A 14,768-nucleotide genomic window follows, 5' to 3' on the forward strand; every position below is an offset into this window, starting at 1 on the left:
AGTTTCCTAGGTCAGTGTCTGGATTCAAAACCAAACCCACCTGATTCTGAAATCTATGCTTTAAGCATTTCGCTGTACTGCCCGCCCAGGTGATTTTATTACAGGAATTTGGGGAGCACTGGGGTAGAAACCACCCAGGGAGCAGAGGCGCTAATGAGAACTCCTCAACCCACATTTGGTACTCTGTGAATTACTGCCAATCTACTAACGTAGTTTTGAACCAATTTCTATACATGCCCCATTATACTAGGCATCCTGGAATATAAAAAAAACTATATCTAGAATGTAAGTGATTAATGGTGATTCAGTTCCCTTTTCTGGGATTGTCTGTATTTCAAAAGAAAAGTTGCACACTATGAGCCAAATGAATGAAACGCTAATGGTATAACTTCAGATGGAGAGCTCATTACAGTGGGACTGTGGTAAGGTGGCATACGTGTTAGGGTGTCGGTACTCTGCTGCCTACCCCAGTCCGTTCCAGCACCGTCTGAGCTAAGCTCTCCATAGGGCTTTGGCCTCATTGCTGCTCCTCGTTTCTTCCTCACTCAGATGTAACCTATTTATGACCCTAGGTGGTTACCATGAGAGGTCCACCTCCAGCCATAGCTACTCTGTTACGAAGGGAATCAAGGGTTATTCCTAAAAGGATGACTAGCTTTTCTGGCTCTAAGGAGGGTAAAGGGACATTTTTAAGACTACACATTGTTCTCTCTCTCTCTCTCTCTCTCTCTCTCTCTCTCTCTCTCTCTGAGTGTGTGTGTGTGTGTGTGTGTGTGTGTGTTAAACTGCTGAGTTTTAGGGTATTTTGGGTTTTTGAATTGTGCGTATGAAAACAAAGTTCCATTGTATATGCAGTCAGTTTTATTAAATAATTATTTGTGTCTGAAGATCTGAGAGTAAACTACTATATAACATATCAATAAAGCTATGCTTTTATAAGACTGATGGTAGGGGACCAAGCTCGCCTTCGAAGTCCCCACTGTCACATCACGCTTTCAAGCCCTGTGTGATAACAAATGCCTATAATCCCAGCATTTGGGAAGCTGAGGCGGGTAGATGACCATGAGTTCAAGGGCAGTCTACAATCTTTTTTTTATTTATTTATTAAGGATTTCTGCCTACTCCCCGCCACCGCCTCCCATTTCCCTCCCCCTCCCCCAATCAAGTCCCCCTCCCTCATCAGCTCGAAGAGCAATCAGGGTTCCCTAACCTGTGGGAAGTCCAAGGACCGCCCACCTCCATCCAGGTCTAGTAAGGTGAGCATCCAAACTGCCTAGGCTTCCCCAAAGCCAGTACGTGCAGTAGAATCAAAAACCCATTGCCATTGTTCTTGAGTTCTCAGTAGTCCTCATTGTCCGCTATGTTCAGCAAGTCCGGTTTTATCCCATGCTTACTGGAAAGCAGTGTGGCGGTTTCTCAGTCTAGAATCTTAAGTGAGTTCCTGGCCAGCCAGTATTATAGTAAGCCCTGTCTCAAACACACATAAACACACACACATACACATACACAGAGTTGTGTATGTCCCCATTGCTTTTACAGGCAGTATAAAGAATACTGAAAGGACTTGCTTAAAGACTCTTGGGAGTAGCCATTTTTCCTGGTCACCTCAGTGGGCACTCAGTGGGCATTGAGAGTGCTGGGTCTTACAGAAATGGTGAGTTGCAGAGAGTGTCTGACTAAACAAGCTTCAGGGTTCTTGCTCTTGCCAAACAGCTCTTCCTTCCAGACTCTGAGATAAGAGGCAGCAAAAGCAGACCTGCTGCTACCAGAGGCTTCTATTTTGCAAGGCTTCTCAGCCTGCCTGGGGCCACTGGAGTGAGAAGAAGAAAGGGCACAGTCTCACTTGATAAGGGTTCAGGCTGTGCCTGAATTCAAGGCCAAGTTCCCTCCTCACCTTGAAGTTAACACTACTCCTTAACAGCAATGACTCAGAATTGTTCACGGGGCCTGCTAAGACCCTTCAGTTCAGCCCACAGCCATTCTACTCAACCTCAAAGAAAACCACAGGCAGCTCCAAGAGTCACAGAAAGCAATAAGATGTGCAGCTTCTCCAGCTCCTTCTACAGCATGAATAGCATGGGCCATATCTGAGGCAGCAAAGTAATAGCTTAACCATCCCCAGTCACTGGTGAGCTTTGCCTCTGAGGAATTTATGCTCCATGGCCCACAACCTAATGGCCATCACCCTGTGGGGACATTCACTGGGCTTACTCATCTCCCCTCACCCCTTCACTGATGAAAATACCTCTGCGCAGTTACCAATGTGTCATGACCTATGTGGCTGCTGGTCCTTCAGATCCTGCAGCCTTTAGTTCTGTTGACAAGAGAAGGTGGCTGGGGAAATGCCCTCTGAATCAGGTCAAAGAAGGGAAAATATATATATATATAAAACCTTTTAAGTGACGTGAAATTTCATGAAAAAAAAAGAAAGAAAAGAAAGAACCGCAAAACCCACTTCCCTTCCAATTCTAGATACAGAGCATGAGCACGGCAAGTGCAACTTATTCTAGGCAAAGTTCAGAGAAGAGAACTCACACCTTCTCCAGAAGAGCAGCCAGCTGAGGCACCAGGGCTCAGTTCTCATAAGGCTCTCAAGAAAAAAAAAAATGCTGACATTCAAGACATGTGGCCTGTGTAGCTCTGAACTTCCCTTCCTGGTAGATGCCACCGCAGAACATCCCATAGTATGGTGCTCCAAAGCCTGTGAAGCTTTAGCAACATCAAGACATCGGCTATGTGTGTACAAAAATGCTGGCATGATATCTATTTGCCTTGACTGTTGTGTTGGGGTTTGTGTGGCTCATTTAAGAAGGGGCCAAAGTGGTTTGCACTTACAAAGTTATCACCGGGCCTCTGCCTTCTGTGCTTTTTCTCTGTCCTGGTAGCCTAGCTCCATAGATGGTTACTGTGTGGAACTGTGAGCTGGTTTGCATAGCTTGCTGTGAGTGAAGCTGTCTGCCTATCATACAGACATCAGTTGCTGGTGTCAGATGGACACAAAGACACAAGCTGATGGCCAGGGGACAAAAAACTTAGGAGGTAAGGATATAGTCAAGATGACTTTTGATGTTCCACAAGCACAGAGCCAGAGAAGGCACAAAAGTGGGTGTCTTGCCGTAGATTTATGCTGTCTACTCTGGGGCTTCTCTGAGTTTGCACAAAAGATAGAATGTCACCCAAACAGTTTCCTGTTTCTTGATACCAGAAGTCCATGGCAAAGGCTCTGTTGCATCCTTGATCGTCATTAAGTCGAGATACATGATCTAAGATTTCCTACCCCAAATACTCTGAAAGATGGGCTGAGGGATAGCTCAGTTGACCAAGTGTTTGCTGAGCAGGGCATATCAACCTGAGACCAATACTCCAAATCCACATTTTAAAAAGCCAGGCACTGCAGTATATGCATGTGCCTCACAGTGCTGGGGAGGAGGAGACAGTGGATCCTTGGGGCTCACTAGGAAATTGGCAAGTTCCAGGCCACTAATAGACCCTGTCTCCAAAAATAAGATGGTTAGATAAAATAAGGTTCAACACCCAAGGTTGACTTCTGACACCTACACTCATGAACACACAGGTAAATGGGCAATCTCCTCACAAGCACCCATCCCCAACATACACCAGAACCTAGACTTCTTAGCAATCCTTTTGTGAGTGTAGCCAGACAGGGCAGAGGAGCCTCTGAGGAGTTACCGTGGGCAGGAGACTTGCCACAATTAGGCCAAGAGTTATGAGTTGTGCTGCCCACCTGCTGACAGAAAAGGGACCAGAGGAGATCTCATCAGGAGTGCTGCAGAGCCAGCTGCTGAGCTGCTCCCTCAGGCTCTATCTCGGGGGCTTGACTGTGCTGAAGAATGCGGGCAACTAGCTTGTGAGTCAGCCTGCCTTTATCCCCTGGTCTTCTGAGGCTGACATAGCCCCGTGGCTATTGCGAGCTCAGGCTGCCCCATGCTCTGTGCCTTCCTGCACTCCAGTCAAAACCCACAGAGTAGCTTGTGAAATCCTGCTGATTCTGCGGAGCCAGTACCAAGGGTTCCTGTACATACTTCTCAGTGGCCTGGTGAAGAGATGCTGGTCAGCAGATTGTCTTACCAGGTAACCGCAGGTACCGTCACTCCCTACGTATTCTTCTCAAGGACATATGGCTTCTTTTTCACAATGGGGATGCTGGTGGTTGTGTAAGATCAACAGGCTCATTCCTTGGCATGGACAAAGAACTGAACATCCAGGAAAGACAATAGAATTGAAGTCTGGGAACGAAAAAAGATTAAGCTGCAGAGAAAGGGAAAGTAACAGTTTTATCCCTTCTCAGGGGTAGGGGCCCTAAGTCTGGAAGCTGGTTTGGATATTTTATAGAGCCCCTGGGTCCCCCCATTTCCCTTATTGTTCCTGTTTAAATGTCCCGTGCCTTCCTGCCACGTTTCCTAACAATGTCTCCTGTCAACAAGAAGTCATCCTCATGTCAGGGAGCTCTCCTCTTTCCTTGTCTTTCCATGTCCATCTAACCCTCTTACATTACAATCTCCCCTATCCACACAGGCTATTGTACCTCACCATTTAAATACAAAAGATAGCTCCATAGTGCCCTGAAAATGAAGATGAAGTCCTCAGCACCTCAGCAGATGTTGAAAGATTCACCGCTCTCACAGCTCCCTGACCACCCTCCAACCATGATCCCTGTGTGCCAAGCACACTGGGCTTGGCTGTTTCTGGTCCTGTCGGCACTAGGGTCTTCCCACATGAGGTTCATATGCTCTGTATTCTCCTCCCACAAGGCCCTCACCACTTCCTTGGCATCTGATTAATTCTGTTCTCCATCTACCGTATGACTTAATCATTGGTTTTCTCCGCCCCCACTGCATCCCTCATACACCTTCGTAGTACCATGAATCTCTTATTCATGGCTCTCTACACATTCACAAGTTTTAATTGATGCTTCAAAATTCAATATGTATCTATTGAATATACAAATGAATGGGTGATTCATCCCCTCCCATGCTGTAATGGAAATATTCTTGGACCACACATTCCTATTTCTGTCCCCTTCATGGTTCTGACTGTTCAACGTGAGAAGCTGTGAGCTAATATATTTGTCCATAAGAACTTTTCTCATCAGTCCATACTTGACACCTCCTCTGATTCCCCTTTGCTTAGCTCCTGGCCCTCACAGAGTCCTGCAACATCTTGTTCTGTCCACTTGTGTTTCTCTAAGTTGTCGCCAGTTGAAGATACGCAAGACTTCCCTGAACTCTGAACATTTTGCAAGCAGAGACTCAACCTACCATAATAGTCTTTCATAGAGCAGTGTGTACTTATCAGTTAAACCAGTTAAAGGAAATGGGATCTAACCTTGGGAGACAACTCAAAGGCTGTACCAGCATCCTGACAGTCCACCAGATGATGTGGAATACTGGTGGGGAGAAGCCAGACATACTGGGAAAATTTTATAAGTAAGTTCATGGATCTCTTCTCTTATTCGGTTAGTTATGGGAGTCACTATTAACATATAAAGTGGCTGTATTTAGCTAATAAAAAATAAGACTCCAGTTAAACCCAAATTTCAGAAAAAGAAAGAATGATTTTCTGCATCAATAAGTCCCAAATCTTTTTTGGAATATAATTACACTGAAAGTCACTTGTACTTTAATCTGAAATCCAAATGTAACATGCTCTCCTGTGTTCTTAACCACACTTTAACTACCTGCTTTATGCTGCGTGTTTGATGGCACCATGATGTTAACTGCTGGTGGTAAGAGGCAGATCTCCAAACCTATATATCATTGAGCAGGATGCGGTGTTACACACCGATAATCTGAACACTCAAGAATCTGAGTCACTGTGAGTGTCCTGCCATAGCTGGGTCACCTACATCAACCTTCCACATCGAGAGCTCAGCAGAAGAAGGGACAGAGAGACTATAAGAGTCAAAGGGCATGGAGGAGCACTGTGAAATGCCGTCCTTTAGACATGGTATGGCTTGTCCACAGCAACTCACAGCAGTTGGGGTTGCCTGCCCAAGACCAAGCCAGCCCACATTCCAGCATGGCTAGGAACCCCGATTCTACCAAAGAAGGAACAAGTGACAATGGATGTTGAGGGAGAGTCATTTTTCTTTGAGAATATGGCTGCTGGTAAGTTGCCCATGTTTGTTGTTGGGGTTTCTGTCCTCCCAGTTCCCCAGGCATTTAGTTCCAAAGAAAATCACACAGAGCGTCTACATTAGCTATAAACTGATTGGCCCATTAGCTCAGGCTTCTTATTAACTCTTATAATTTATATTAATCCATTTTTCTTATCTATGTTAGCCTCATGGCTCGGTACCTTTTTTGGTGGGGCAGGTCACATCCTGCTTCTTTGGGGTCTGGATAGGACTGCAGAGGAAGCTTCCTTCTTCCCAGAATACTCCTCTTCTCATTGTCTTGCCTTTACTTCCTGTCTGGTTGTCCCGCCTATACTTCCTACCTGGCTTACTGGCCAATCAGCATTTATTTAAAACATAATTGACAGAATACAATTGTCCTGCAACACATGCTGTATTGGATAAACCCACAACCATGCACATATGGGTAACAGTAACTGGGCTGGGCCATGATGATTATAAGTGCCTGTGCCTACTTACCTGTGCTAAAGTTACCTGATATGGCCCGTCAGTGAATAAACCAGGCTCAGGTTGAAGGGATCACAGAAAGACTGAGGCTGCCACTTTTACAGAGAGCAATAAGACTTTTTATACCCTTATCAGAAATAGAATATGGTAATGATAGCCAGGATTAATACAGTTGTCATTGCCAGGATACAATGATGTTTGCAAGCTATACATGGTACACAGGATTAATGTCTAAGACCAATTGTCCTATCAAGTTTGCATGTTACCTTGACTTCTAAGGGAACATACAGAGAAATACAAAGCAGCCTGAATGCTTCATGGCCCAGGGGAATGTATTGGTTTCTCAGGAACTGAAAGGCACACAGTATCCCAGGAGCCATGGACTCTAAACTGAAAAACCTATGATGCATGCTCTCAAGGCCGCTAGACCAGGCCAACTCCATGACTTACCACAGATAATTATGGTAAGACATGATGATGATGATAATGACAGAATATGAAGCCAGGAAGGAGACATGTTAGGAGATCATGGGGGGACTGGGGACAGGTAGTGAGGGTAGGCATGATCAAAATACATTGTATATATACACAAATTTTCAGCCAGTAAATAAAAATGTTATTAATAAGTTCAAAGCCAGCTTGGGCTCCACAAGGAGATCCCATCTCAAAAACTAAAACACTAATTACCCCCACCCAGAATTGCATGAATATACGTGTGAGATTCCCCTTGGGCAGTATTTCCTCTTTTGTCTTTACGTCCCTCCTATCATTGCCTGAGTCATTATTGTCTCAGAGGGTGGTGCTGGATCTAGTTTAGCCTTTTTCTAGTCTCCCTGGAAGGCTGGACTTAAAGCATATGCATGTCCTTGATTGTGCCCTTCAGGAAGGAGGAACAGACTTTGGTGGGGGCTTTGTAGCAGGCCCCATGGAAGAATCACATTTCAAAACAATGCCCTGGTTTCCCATACTTAAAATTTTGTATATTTAGGCAATAGCAAAAGTATTTTTTTTTTAAAAAAAAAAAGTAGGAAATGGTCTTGAACCTCTAAAATCCTTTATTGAGGAAATTTGGGCTTGAGTTTAGACCTAAAAGAAAAGGCATTACCCCCTACACACACACACACACACACACACAGAGAGAGAGAGAGAGAGAGAGAGAGAGAGAGAGAGAGAGAGAGAAAGAGAGGGAGAGAAAGAGAGAGGGATGGAGGGAGGGAGGGAGAGAGAGAGAGATTGATTCAAAAAGAAGGAAGTAAGAGTGAAAACATGTCCCCTAGTGGGGTTTGGCTTTCAGAAAAAGCAGCCACTACAAGACACATCCTCTGCCTCACCTCCTTGGGGAGGCTGAATTCCTGCAAGTGGGAAGGCTTGTTGGACATCCTTAAACATCTTTCTCAGTACCCTGCAAGGAGACACTCCCCTGACCCCTTTTTAGCTGAGAAGCCTGAAAGTTTGGCTTGATCTGACAGATTTGTGTAAGCTCAGGGGTTATGCACTTCCGTGAGTGAGCAAATGGGATGTGAACACATCACGCTGAGTTTTTGCATATTTCCCATAACCTGGCATGGTCTGGAGGTTCTGTAAAGAACACACCCTGCTTCCCCATGATGCAGACATTTACAAGACCCAGGTCATTACAATGAGCTCAAACATTCTCTTGTCCCTGCAGCTTCCCTAGTAGATGATGTTTGGTTCCTAGGCGACCGTAAGTAAAGCACTAAGAACACCTGGCACAGGCTCATTTTATCTTTCCAAAGGAAGGCTCTCTTGGTGAAGACGTAGGAGAAAAGAAAAGAGGGAGAAGGAGATATGTTCCTGAGAGTTTTGTCTGTGCCCACTTTTTGAGGAGGGCAAATATTTACACCCGTGAGCATGTAGTCCACAGTAATTGCACTATGGGATAATGATGGTGACGATGATGATAATAATAATAATAGTAGTAGTAGTAGAACATGAAGTTAGGAAGGGAGACCTGTTGGGAGGTTTCAGAGAAGTTGGACAATGTATGCTATTTCTTAGAATAGTTTGACTTTCGAATCATTTCACTCATAAAACAAACTTTATATTTAAAATGTGCACAATTAATAAAAACCCAGAGACAGAAATTGGGGTTCATCCTGAAGGCTGGGAAAACAACCATCCACTGTCTCTTAATTCTACCTCAGATCCTGCCTCCAGTAGTCCTCAGAATGAGATTGAGCCCGAGAGCTGTCTCCTCCCGTTTTATATTCCTCTCTAGTGCTGGGATTAAAGGCTTGCATCATTGCAGCCTGGTTTCTATGGCAAACCAGTGTGGCTCCTGGGATTAAAGGTCTGTGTCACCACTTTCTGGCCTGTAAGGCTGACCAGGGCAGCTGTTTTACTCTCTGATCTTCAGGCAAGCTTTATTTACTAAAATACAAATAAAATATCACTACAATGTGGGCCACCTTTGTTCTTTTTTTTTTTTTTTGAGAGAGAGAGAGAGAGAGAGAGAGAGAGAGAGAGAGATTGGTTTCATCACTTTATCATTTCAAACTCACATATTAAGATAACAGCTCTTTGCTCAAGCCAGTATCGGCAGGAGCAAGCCCAACTGCATCCTGGTAGCTTCCTTCTGATCTCCACAGTGCTTCTTTGACCATAGAATGGGGGCAAATCCAGAAGGCATGGGAAAAGGTCAACTAGAATGTCCAGGGTCTTTAACGCCCATTTGCAGTAATTCATGTTTTAGTTCCTATCTGTGAAGCGGGGGGGGGGGGGGGGGGGTGCTGCTTTGTGTGCTCTCAATTTGCATGCCTCTTTGAAGGCAAGGAAGCCACCAGCCCAAGCCGCTGAGTGTTGTGGATGCAGGCTGTGGAAAGGCACTTAATGTAAGGAGAAATCAGAAATGTGTTGGTATGAAATGGGAACACAAGCGCTGGCTCACATAGTACCAAGGACAGACGCTCTCCTCTGCTTGACTGGCATCCTCTTTGAAGCTGCCCAAAGCCCTGTTGGATTTTTGTGTTTTTCTGTATTCTCAGTGACCAGTGAACTGGAAAGTGTCTGAAATGCTCAGGAAGGGAGAAAGTGAGAATGCCTATCATCTCCAGCCTGGCCTCCCAGACCCTAGGCAGAGCCCTGGGACTCATGAGAAGGCTCAGTGGGTAAAGGTGCTTGCCACGAAGTGTGAGGACCTAAGTTCGATCCCCAGGACCCACATGGAGGGAAGAGAGAACCACGACCTGCAAGCTGGTCCCTGACCTCCATCCAGGAATAGTGGGAGAGGTCTGAATCCGTGAGATCTGTGAGATCTTCCGAGATAGAAGACGTGAGCTCCACACCAGGCAGAGAGAACAAAATACAATCTGTGTTTGACAAGAGGCGAGTAACACTCAGCTTTAGGCCCTGGGGCGGACACAGAAGCACACAGCTACACGTCTGTATTTAATGTGAAGAGCAAGCAGGGCCAGAGGCGATCACAGATTCAGGCCAAGGTGTAAATCAGCACAAAATCCCCAGCGCCAAGCCATTGAGGGCAGTCAGAATACATGAGATCTATTTCTTCTAGACACACAAGGGGAAAGGTCAGCATCCATCAACTCAGCTTCGCCTGTGCTCCAGTTTGCCTGTTACACTGTGTCTGTGCCCCCAGAGTAACCGTGCAACAGTGCTTGGAGTCAGCAGACAGGAGCCTAGTGAATGGGAGGGGATGAAATTTGATTGAGGAATCTTGGAGTCCTATGTGAACTGACTCCTCTGCCTTTCGCTGCCCAAATAGAGTTCTTCCATGGGCCTTGCCCTCCTTTCAAGGGAGAGAGGGGATAAAAATGTTTTATTGAAGCCTTCAACTGTATGGATGAAGCCCATTATGACTATGGGGAGCAATCTGTGTGTTTAAAGTCTGCAGACTTGTTAAATTTCCATAAGCAAACATTCAGATTAATATTTGATCAAATGTCTGAGGAACATGGCCCAGTCACACTGATATATAAATTAGCTCCAGGGCATGGTCACTGCTGTGTGGATAGTGAACTGTGAAAGCATCCTGGACTAGAGGAAAACAGCTTGAGGGGGAAACTGAGGCTGGGGGAACTCAGGGGAGCATCAAAGCTTAAAGATCAACTAGAAGAGAGACAGGGAACTGGTACAAGAGACTGGGCAAGTGCCCAGAGACTGGCATGCCAGGGAAACCAGGTCCAGAAAACTGGGCCTCCCAGGACCACAGTGGGTCCTCAGTATCTCATCAAGGCATAGGAGAAGGTAAATCCAAGGGGTCTGGCATCCAGAAAGGCTCAGTGTTCACTGTAGCCTGGCCATCAGCTCCTAGATAAGCCTGGAATGAAGGCTGTGGCAGGTCAAGGGCTTCTGTAGCTTCTGTGGTGAAGAACAACAGACTGCCAAGGCCATGAGTGGGCTAGCTGAACAGAACCTCCCACCACCAAAAGCATAAGTCAGTGCAAAGTCCTCAGTTCCACCCATTGAGGTCAGTTAGAGTATACAGTGTCTTCTCCTTCTAGACACCAAGTGCTGTCCCGCTTGTTCTTTCAGAGAAGGAGGCACAATGCCTGTTGCTGTTTTTCTGGTAACTGTCTATAGAATAGAAATTTCCTTATTGTACTTTTTTTTTCTTAACCAGTTTGAAGTGTATGGAAAAGCTAGAAATGTAGCTGATGATAGAAGACTTCTGTAGTATGCATGAGGCCCTGACTTCAATCCCCAACACTACACTACATATACAAGCACATGCACGCACGCACACACACATGCATGCACACACACAACCTGTTTGATCATCCAAAGTTCAAGGACAATGCCAAATTATTAAGCGTTTGTGATGTAGTGTAATTAACTCCTCTCTGATCAGTCCTAATGTAAGTTGGGGAACCACTGAGCCGCTTTTGGCACAGGGGCATCTCCTTGGTGAATTAAGAGGAGTCATCGCCTTGTCTCTGCTGAACCTCATTCCTCTTTTCTTTCTGAAAGCCTACTAAAGCCCTACCCACACTGCCCACAAAGTTTGCTTTCCTCCTCTGTGTTGCACTGGCATGGCTGAGCTGTTTCACTTCATTTTCCTTATCAGGTGTTAGATGGCTACATGTGTCCATGCATCTGAAGTATAATTCTAAATATATAGAGAAAAATTAATAGCCAGTCTCACGATTGTGTTTGGCTTTGAAACTGGGCTGAATGCAAAATTGCAGCTGCTTCTAACCAGAAATTAGATGAGTTGCCAAGGGCTCGGGGGCGTGGATGGGGAGGGGTTCCGCCGAGCAAGCACTCTCATTCTCCAGTAAAGGAAGTGTTCTGAAATTCTTTGATCTACCTCTGTGGATCCTGCAAGAATAGCTGAATCATAGACCATAGAATGGTGGGGTTGATGCATGGGGATCATAGCTCAATAAAAAACAGTTTGATATTGCCTACATCAACCAGGGAATTGACTGCTCTTTTGGTCAACTATTGTACAAAGAAGACCACGCTGGCAGAGAGGCACAGATGGGGTTTACAATGGGACACTGTGGCTGTGCCCAAGTAGCATAGTAGGTGGGACTGAGGGTGAGAGAGCACTCGTCAACAGAGGCTGTAACATTTCCAGGGTGGAATTGGAACTGAGGGGTCAGAGAGGGCAGATGGACCTGAACGGCTGGTACAAAAGACAAGCATTCCAAAGAAGAATCCAGAAGGAAAAAGAGGTCACGACTGCTCTCTTTCCACTGTTTTAAATTTTCATGTCTTACTACATTATTTCCAGGGAAAGACGGAAAGAATGATGTCTTAATCTGTTCTATATTGCCATAGCTGAATATCGGAGACTGAAGAATATATGTCTAAAAGTAATAGGTTGAGTTGGGTTCATGGTTCTTAAAGTCCAAGATAGGGTGGCTGTGCCCACTCAGCTTCTGGCAGTAAAACCAGAGGGGAGGTGGGTGTGAGCAGGGCGGAAAGGCGGTGGAAGTCCGACAAAGGCTAACCCAGTCCACTGAGGGAAAATGAGGGCAGACCTTCCAGGGCACCACCCCATCTGTCACTGTCACACTGGGGCCTGAGTTCTGATGGGACCAGACACATTCCAGCTGGAGAACAGGGCTGCACGGCAGGAACTCACAAGGCCTCCCTGCCTAGGTAGCGAAGTATCTATGGCCAAGAGTCCAAGAACAAGAGGAAAACACAGAGACTCCTGAATTACAGCATCTTAACTTGCTGTGCCTTTGGGAACCTGGCATTGCCGAGAGCTGTCTGACGTCTGCTTGAGAGAAATGAAACTCTTTGTTTGAAAAAGCCAGGTGGAGGGGGAGTTTCCTGGGCAGCCATCTTGTTTTATGTGGGTGTGAAGTGAAAACCCACACTTCCTGCAGAGAACAGAAACAAAAGGAGCCCACGGAGCCCACTGGGCTTAAACGACCTTCGAGAATGGCTTCCTCAGCTGGACCACTGCAGGCCTGGGAGGCTTGTGCCAATGCGTTCCTCAAAGTTCTTGATTGTTCTGTTCAGTGTCTCAAGGAGGTGAACAGATGACCATGCTGAGGGCTGTGGCTGAACTTGAGACTAGAAGAACTCATAAAAATGGCCATTACTGCTGCGACAGAGCTCAGGGGAAGAACTGTGCCCAGCCTGTGAAAGGCCCTGGGTTCAAACTACCTGAAAAAGAATATATATTACATATTGTGTATGTGCATGTATTTTTATATGTATATATATTACATATGTGTGTTACAAATGCAAACAAATGTATATTACATGTGTATATCATATGTGTATATATAGTATGTTATTTGTGTATAGCATATGTATATATGTGTGTTTGCATTTGTATGTAAATATAATTTCTTTATGGAAGGGCTAAGGATGTGACTCAGTGGTATAACTGTCTAACATATAGAAGGCCAGGGATTCAATCCCTACCATCACAAAATAAATAAGGGCATTTCATTCCTGGAGCCTGAGTGGGTCTGCCTTTGCCTCTCCCTGGAACACGTAGATCGCTGTGATGTATGACATGGAGGATAGGGATGTGTAAATGGCCTTGAGACCCTGTGAGCCTGAGTTATGCTCCATGCTGACCTCTCCCTACCAGGCGAGTGGTCCTAAGTCACAGACATCAACAGGACCCCTGAGATCTCCTGACATTCATTCTATTTACCTGGGGTGTTCTTCAAGCTCCCTCTGTGATACAGAGGAAGTCTGGATTGGTGCATGTCTAAAGCCATCTGTGATGGCACTATTATTTGGTCAGCAGTGTACCCAGTTGTGGTGACACGCACCAGTAGGATTTGCTGAAGGAGGTAGAGGCAGGAGGATCAAAAGTTTGAAGCCAGCCTGGGCTACACATTTAAAAAGCAGGCTAGTGGTGGCATGCGCCTTTAATCCCAACACTAGGAAGGTAGAGGCAGGCAGATCTCCATAAATTTGAGGCCAGCCTGGTCTCTTGTAGAGTTCCAGGACAGGCACCAAAGCAATACAGGAATCTCAAAAAACAAAAAAGAAGTCAGCAGTGTAGCTTGGTGTGACTCTTATTGAAACATCCACCCTTGCTCTACACTCTTGCATACCCTGCCCCCCAAATACTGTCCTTCCGTGAAAAGAATTGGTTTGGCATAGTGAAAGTTTTCAAACATCCATTTTCCAGATAGATCGCTTTGTTAAATAAAAATAAAAAAGTAAAATAAAGTTAAACCATGTGGAATGGGCCCTGAATCGTCCTGCTTGCTAGACTTTTTTTTATTTCATCTTATGGAATTTTATGATAAAATAGCAGCAAGCTCATAAAGAAGGCCGTTTTAAAGTCCATAATCCTCCTAACCATAACAAAAGGGTGGTAAATATATTGTACAAGAGTGCGATGGAAAAATGTGCTAAAGTATTTCCATAAATCAAACGTAGCGCTCTGGCATCAGCTCGAAAACATTAACTTCAGCAAATTAGAACCAGATGATTTTAAAATAGAAACTTACATAACTTGATGGTGTGACTTTTTTTTCCCCCAGCACAAGTTTATCTTCATGAAGTTACGTTGGCTGCAACTGTAATAGGTATTTAAGAAGTAAGGGCAGTGTCTTGCTATTATTCATCTCTGTGGCTCCCACAGTGCCTAGTGTGATGTCGAGCAATTAGCATTGGCGGAGGGGAGCATGAAATATCTGCAGCTATTAACAAGGACAAAGCAATCAGCAAGGGAATGTGATACTGACATCTAAATGGA

Source organism: Microtus oregoni, unplaced genomic scaffold (genome assembly GCF_018167655.1).
Source record: "Microtus oregoni isolate MIOR12 unplaced genomic scaffold, Mior012 000042F_ref0000377, whole genome shotgun sequence".
Taxonomy (NCBI): domain Eukaryota; kingdom Metazoa; phylum Chordata; class Mammalia; order Rodentia; family Cricetidae; genus Microtus; species Microtus oregoni.